Below are 6,437 nucleotides of genomic sequence, written 5' to 3' on the forward strand. Positions count from 1 at the left end.
AGTGGTAGAGCGCTTGCCTAGCAAGCGCAAGCAAGGCCCTGGGTTCAGTCCCCAGCTCCGAAAAAAAGAAAAGAAAAGAAAAAAAGAACCCCCCCAAAAAAACCCAAAATTTTTGGAGCAATCAGCTATGCAAGGGACATATCTAAACATAAAAGGGCAATTTACTACAAGCCTATAGCCAAAATCAAATGGAGAGAAACTCAAAGCAATCCCACTAAAATCAGGAACAAGACTAGGCAGTCCATTCTTCCCATATCAATTAAACATAGTACTTGGAATTCTAGTTAGAGCAATAAAGCAACTATAAAAGATCAAGAAGGAACAAATTTAAAGAAAGGAGTCAAATTATCACCGTGCAACCCCAAAGATTCTACCAAGAGCTCCTATAGCTGATAAATAACTTCAATGAAGTGGCTGGATACGAAATCAACTAAAAAATTAGTATCCCTCCTATTTAAAAATGGAAAACAGTTTGAGAAAGACATCATGGAAATAATACCCTTCACAATAGCTACAAATACTATAAAATACATAGTCAAGAAAGTGAAAAGACCAGCATGATAGAAACTTCAAATCTTTGAAGAAGGAAATTGAAGGAGACATCAGAAGATAGAAAGATCCTGCATGCTCATAGATCTGTAGGATAAAAATAGTAAAAGTGGCCATTCTATCAAAAGCAATCTACAGATTCAATGCAATCCCCATCAAAATTCCAACTCAATTCTTCACAGCCCTCAAAAGAACAGTACTCAACTTAAAGAAACAAAACAAAACAAACAAAAAAAACCCAAAACCCAGAATAGCGAAAACAATCCTGAACAATGAAAGACCTTCCAGAGGTATTACCACCCTGATCTTAACCTGTACTACAGAGCAACAGTAATAAAAACCACATGGTATTGCCATAAAAACAGACATGTTGACCAGCAGAACTGAATTGGAGACCTAGGCATAAATCCACACACCTATAGGCATCTGATTTTTTTTTTATAAAGAAGCCAATGGGGAAAAATACACCATTTCCAACAACTGGTGCTGGTCTAACTGGATGTCTACCTGTAGAAGAATAAGAATAGATCCATGTCTATCACTCTGCACAAAACTCAAGTCCAAGTGCATTAAAGATCTCACCATAAAAGCAGATATACTGAACCTGATAGAAGAGAAAGTTGAACACATTGGCACAAGAGGAACTTTCTGAGCAGAACACCAATAGTGCAGGCACAAAGGTCAACAACTAGTAAATGGGACCTCATGAAACTGAAAAGAGTCTGTAAGGCAAAGAACACCACCAATAGGACAAAATGGCAGCCTACAGAATGGGAAAAGATCCAATGCCATATCTGACAGAGGGCTGGTATCCAAAATATATAAAAAACTCAAGAAACTAAACACCAACAAAGTAAATGATCCAGTTTTAAAATGGGATAGAAATCTAAACAGAATTCTCAACAAAGGATCTTAAACGGTTAAGAAGCATGTTAAAAAAAAAAGTTCAACATGCATAGCCATTGGGGAAATGCAAATGAAAATGACCTTGAGATTCCATATCACAGCTGGGAGAATGGCTAAGATCAAAACCACGAGTGGCAGCTCATGCTAATGAGGACACAGAGCAAAGGAACACTCCTCCACAGTTGGTGGGAGTGAAACTAGTACAACCATTCTGGAAATCAATGTGGAGGTTTCTCACAAGATTGTGAACAGTTCTACCTCAAGACCCAGCTATGCCACTCTTGGGCACATACCCAAAAGATGTCTCACTATACCACAGGGACACTTTCTCAAGTATGATCATAGGACCTTCATTTTTTATATCCAGAAACTGGGAAAAAAAAAACCTAGATGTCCCTCAACCAAATAATGGATCAAGAAAATGTGGTCCATTTACACAATGAAGTATTGTTCAGCTGTTAAAAGCAATGACATCCTGAAATTTGCAGGCAAATGGATGGAAGTAGAAAAAGTCATCCCAAGTGAGGTGATCTAAACCCAGAAAGGCAAACATGGTACGCACTCATGTGCGAGTGGATATTACATATAAAGTAAATGGCAATCAAGTTACAGTCCCAGACCCAGAGAGGATAAGCAAGGAACATGAGCGGGCCATCTTCTGTAACCAGGCAAGGCCTGGAGGGACTGGGACACCATCCAGTCATAAAATCATTGACCTACAAGTTGTCCTGGAAGCCTAGAAGAATTGTCATCCAAGAGACCAGAGAGACTTCATCCAGCAACCGATGGAAGCCGCTTAGTACCACAGGCAAACATTGGAGCTTGGGGAATTCTGTGGAAAATGGGGAGGAATGACTGGAGGAACCACTTGGGTCAGGGACATCAAGGGAACATGATAGAATGAGAAAACAAGTACAGGGCTCACAGAACCAACTGGCTGGGACTTATGGGGACTCTCAGAGATCAGAAACCCTACAGGTAGGGATCTGACCTAGGTCCTCTATATGTCAGTTATGGCTGACTAGCTTGGTGGTCCTGTGGAAATCCTTCCTGTGGAAGTCCCTGAGAGCAGGGACTGTCCCTGACTCTTGCCTCCTTGTGGAACCCTTTTCCTGCTACTGGGTTGCCTTATGCAGTCTTAATGTGATAGTATGTGCATGGTCTTATTGTAGCTTGCAGCCAGGATTGTATTATAGCCATGATTGGTTGGTGTCCCTAGGAAGCCTGCTTTTTTTCTGAGGAGTGGTGAAGGGAGTTGCATCTGAGGGAAAGGGGAGGTGGAGAGAGGCTGGGGGTGAGGGGAAGAAGGGTAAACTGCAGTTGGGAAGTAATACATGAGAGAATAATTTAAAAAATTAAAATACCACACACACACACACACACACACACACACACACACACACACACACACAAAAGAAACAAACAATGAGTTCTGACAAAGTCCCCAGAGAACTTTGTGGATGTAGTGTGGGAGGAAGGCCATCTGTAAGCAGTCAATATTCCCATTTACAATGGAATCTAAAGACTAAGGGCTGAGGGTAAGACAGGCAAGGTAGGGATGGAGGGCAGGAAGGAGGGTGAAAATCACACACCGCAGTCCTAGCCCTGCTTGGTCACTGGGGATCCAGGTAGAAATTATTTCGAGCTATGAGAGCTGACATAAAGGAAGGGGTGTGCTATAAGTGAGGACTGAGAGGTCACAAGAATGAGCAAAGCTGGGTCCACAGGGTTCTGATGGAGTCTCCAGGTAATGGAGGTAGGGTAGAACAAAACAATTTGAAAATAAAAAATGAATACTCCCCCTCAACAAAATGGACATTTTAAAGATGATTTTTCTTTTTCTTTTTTTTAAAAAGCTGTCAACTGAATCCATCAGTTAAAAGTGTTGTAAGCCATCAAATTTTTCTAGGATATAGAAAACAATATACTACATCGTATTTTAGAACCAGAAGATAGATAAATAAATTGACTCAGAAATGGCACCTGACAAAATTCAATGTTGTTTTGTAATAATAAAGAAATACAAAGTAAGATTAGAAAGAAACTTCTACAGCAAAATAAAGGCTACATGTGGGAAAGTCACTCTAGCGTCATCCTCAGTGGTAAATGACTAACGGTTTTAGCTAGCTGTAAGATAATGGGACAAAGTTCTCTCTCTCTCTCTCTCTCTCTCTCTCTCTCTCTCTCTCTCTCTCTCTCTCTCTCTCTCCTTCTGTTCAACATGGTATTAGATTTTCTGGACATGGTGGTTAAGCACAAAAAATAAAAATAGGCCATATGGAATAAATACAACAGATCCATTGGAAGAGACTACAAAGCTGTGATTCTACAAAAAAATTGCCTCACCACAACTAATAAATTAATTCAACGATCTCATCATAAGTCATAAACAAATCGAGTGAAGTACCGAGATACAAAATCACTATGCAAAATTCAGCTTTGTTCTGCACGAAGAGTGGACAGTCTGAAAAGAAAATCAAGACGATATTCCCATTGTCAGTGGACTCTAAAGACTCAACACTTAGGAATTTACTTAGTCCATTCACCTCAGTCAAAGGTGAGAGGCCTTTATTATAGGATTTACAATAAATATAAAGGATTTACTATGAACTGATGCTGGACCTGGTAACACACACCTGTAATCCCAGTGTTCAGGAGGCTGAAGCAAAAGGGTTGAGAGTTTCAGGCCAGCTTATGGTACACGGCCACTTCAGGCCAATGAGTAGTAAAACTTGTCACAAAGCAAAAGGGAAGGAAAACAGCTCAAAACATCATTGAGAGAAATAAAAGTTGCAAACAAGTGGAATGATACTTCGAGTTCCCCACACTGGAAGAGGCAATATTATATCCACACTATATGTGATCTGCAGATTTGGTATAATTCTTATAAAAATTCTGGTGGCATTTTTGTTGTTGCAGAAATAGAAATCAATCCATCCTGAAATTCATAGGGACTATCAGTGGACCCCAAATAGTCGGAAGGTCTCACATTTCCTGGTCCCAAAACCCAGCACAAAGTTACAGAAATCAAACGGTATGATGCTGGTGTGTCCCTCGCTCATGAGACAGACAGACGAGGCAAGTGAAACAGAATATGGAAGTAGCCTGGAAAAAATCCTCCTCACATGTCTGCTTAAGTGACTTTTGACAAGGGAGCCAAGACAAATCAATGGAATAAGGACACTGTTTTCAACAATCAATTCTGGGGAAAGTGGGTCGTCACATGTTAAGCTGTGCACTCTCATCTTAAGAAGAAACCTACTCTAAATGGAGTAAAGAAGTAAACAAGAGAAGACTATACAACCCTTAGAAGGAAACATGGGAAAAGCATTGTGGCATTGAATTTGGTAAAGACTTCTTGTGTATGACAGAAAAAGCATAGGCAGTAAAAAGGGGAGGAAGGGAGGCAGAGATGGAGAACAGGGAGGAAGGAGGGAGAGAGGGAGGAAGGGAGGAAGAAAAGGAGGGAGGGAGGGAGAGAAGGGGTATCATACTATCAACAGGGTAAAAATCTTAGCTCCAAGGAACTGGAGAAAATATTTGCAGACCATTCATTTAATCAAGGATTCATGTCCAGAATATGGAATTATCTCCTACTATTTAAGGACAATAATGACAATCAGGTAACCCACCTCAAAAATGTGCAGATGACTTGACTATGTATTTATTCAAAGAAGACTTACAAATGGGCAAGACGCACTGAAAAGATCGGCAGGGCCGTTCATCAGGGAAATGCATGCTGAAACCATAATGGGCCATCAATACACCGATGAGCACCCACCGGGATGGCTATTGTGTAAAAGGGGGATGGGGTGTAGAATAGCATGTGCTGCAAACTATGTGAAGACATTGGAGCATCTGCGTATCGCTGCTGGGGATGTAAACAGCGAGGGCACTGTGGGAAAGAGGCAGGTAAATTCCTCTAACACTAAATGCAGAAGTGTTACATCATCTGTCGATACCCCTCACAGGTATACTCTCGAATGAATCAAAAGCATGGATTTAAACTATCTATACATCAATATTTATAATAGCGCTATACAGAATAACATACACGCAACAAAACACTAGTCGGCCTTTAAAAAGAACAAAATTCTGACTCATGAATAATACAGATGACCCACGCAAGCATTGCGGTGACTAAACCAAGCCAGCCAAATACTTTCCTCCCACAAATAAATTATGCATAGTTGCACTTACCTGATGTACTTACAGTACACGAATTCATGAGGATAAAAACTAGAGTAGTGGCTGCCAGTGGCTGAAGGAGGAAGGAAGGTGGGTTTGGTTAGTGCGTAGAGAGTTTCAGGATGAAATGACACAGTTGTAGAGAGGGACGGCTGCAGTGTTGGAGTAATGATGTGAAGGAGCCCAGTGCCGTCCAAGTGCACGTTTGCAATCAGCTAGTGTAGCAACCTTTACATTACATATATTTACCACAGATAAAATTTCGATAACCTAAAAAATGGAGATGGACCAGATTAAAGGAACTTAAAGGGCCAGCAAGGAAAATCAGTGGCCAAATTTATGACTGGGTTCTGATGTGAGGGGAGATGCTACAAAAGCTGAAAATGGATCAGAAGACAAAACATGGAGACTAGAATGGAAAGTTTCACAGCAGTGATACATTTCACTGTATTTGACTCTTCTGTGCTTAGAAAAGCTAGCATTCTTACCTTAAACTTAGTAAGCAGACGTAGACTGATAGGACAGACAACTTAATCTCAAATGGTAAGGAAAAAGTGTGTGTGTGTGTGTGTGTGTGTGTGTGTGTGTGTGTGTGTGCTCGTGCACATGAGCGTGCATTTGTGTATGTGTGAGAGAGACAGAGAAAAACTGACAGATAAAGAGGATAGAATGTGTGTACATGAATATGTGTGCATGTGTGTGTGTGTGAGTTTGTGTGTGGATGGCTTCTTGGTTTTTAGCTTTTTTTGTAGCGTCGAAACTATTTCCAAGCAAGAAGTTTCTTAAACTCGAAT

This window comes from Rattus norvegicus, chromosome 3, assembly GCF_036323735.1.
Source record: "Rattus norvegicus strain BN/NHsdMcwi chromosome 3, GRCr8, whole genome shotgun sequence".
Taxonomy (NCBI): Eukaryota; Metazoa; Chordata; class Mammalia; order Rodentia; family Muridae; genus Rattus; species Rattus norvegicus.